Raw genomic sequence first — 1,887 nt, forward strand, 5'->3', positions numbered from 1 at the left:
GCTTTAGAGTAATCTAACGATTTTTATTTAAAAAAAATCAGCTTCAAATTAATTTCCTCTCAGAGCCTGCAGGACGATAAAAACAACAAAATTTAAATAAGTCAGATAAAATTAGAAATAAGTTCACTGCTCCTCTCCCCCTCCTGCCTGCTCTGTTATCACACACATCCCCACAGACACCCCACTGCGAGTACCCAAAGTGTGACTTTTGCTGTTGTGCTGTTGAAACGTCTCTTGTCAGGGAGGGGTCTGTGGGTCAGGGAGGGGTCTRTGGRTYAGGGAGGGGTCTGTGGGTCAGGGAGGGGTCTGTGGGTCAGGGTCGTCTGAGGAGGAAGGACATGAATGGACTTGCGGGAACATTTCTTTAAGATTTAAGCTTATTATTTCAAAGGTCCTCATGACTCAGCAGCAGAAGTATAAATATTACTGTTAAGAAAGCTGATGATGAAGTTGAATAAAAATCTAAGTCTGATTATGAAGTGAAATTAAATATCTGACAGTGATCATTACGCAGCTATAATTCCTCACTTCACCATCTGTGTCGCAGTTTCCCATCTCCAAAAAGAGCGCACGCATGGGTCAGAGCTGTGAGGCACCGCACATTTTCACGTCAAGTTTGGATTTTATAAATCACAACCTTGGCGTGAAAAGTGGCGTACGCAAGTTTCTGGGCTCAAATTGTGCGTACGCCAGTTTTATAAATCCCAGGTGTCAAGACGCTCAGTCATTACTACCATTACAGAAATTTATATTATCATTTAAAATCTTTTTTTTCTTTAGATGAACTCATTGTCAGGTGGACTGAGTTRTATATCGCTGTCATAGATCATCTACAGTTTATAAAAATTATTCAGCTTCTTGGATGTTTCCTGCTTTTATTGCCGTCATAAATCAATCATAAAGAAATTAAATTGGATGTTATGACTAAATATATTTAAAAACCTTCAGTGTAAAAGTTAAATCAACTTTTTACAGAGTAATATGAATTTTAAAATATATGTTGTATAACGTTTGACCCCCTTTAAAGTGTCCTAATTGAACTCAGAGAAAAGCTTATTGAAAGTCAGGGGATGGATACAGAACACTATAAGTGAGGTTAAATCATCAACATGTCTAAATCTACAGGAGCATCCAGAACAGACTGTTTGTACAGAAGGATGTAAATATGTTTTAGAGGATCTGCATATAACAGTGTCTCCTTTCTAATTAAATATTTATTTATATGTTTTAAGTTCATCTCACAGATTTTCCCCCTCTGTTTTAAAATCTATATTTATTTTAGTTGAACTAATTGGTGGGCCCGCCTGAGATCACCCTTGGGCCACATTTGGCTCCCGGGACACCAGTTGATCACCAAACAGACTCTGGCTGGTTTAGAGCAACTCAGGAGCAAAGACTGGTTTAATTTAAATCAGATTTGTTGGAACTGTTCTGTGGTTTCTGACTGTTACAGCTGCACTGAGGGGAGACAATGTACGGCAAGCAGTTGCATCATGTAATCAACAATTTAATTATATGGCAGCCCATTTGTCTATTTATTCACTGTCCCTTATACCAGGCATCATTTGTTCACACAGCTGGCTTAAACGTTTCACTGTTTCACATTTTATTTATTTTATATTTTCACAATGACACATTTTTCAGCTCTGTGGCTTTTTGTTTGGCAACAAGAAGTTAAATTATTGCAGCAGTGTTTGGTTTTTGTTTTATTATTTTTAAGCTATATTCTTAAGAGATGCCTTGGAGTTAATTAATTTTTTTCTTTTTTCACAAACAAGTGGCCTGTGGGTAAAGTATGAATTAATTTTATCGTGGAGTTGTAAGTTTATAAACCCTACATCAAATACTCGTATTAACAGCGGTGTGTGTGTGTGTGTGTGTGTGTGT

This window comes from Austrofundulus limnaeus, unplaced genomic scaffold, assembly GCF_001266775.1.
Source record: "Austrofundulus limnaeus strain Quisiro unplaced genomic scaffold, Austrofundulus_limnaeus-1.0 Scaffold335, whole genome shotgun sequence".
Taxonomy (NCBI): Eukaryota; Metazoa; Chordata; class Actinopteri; order Cyprinodontiformes; family Rivulidae; genus Austrofundulus; species Austrofundulus limnaeus.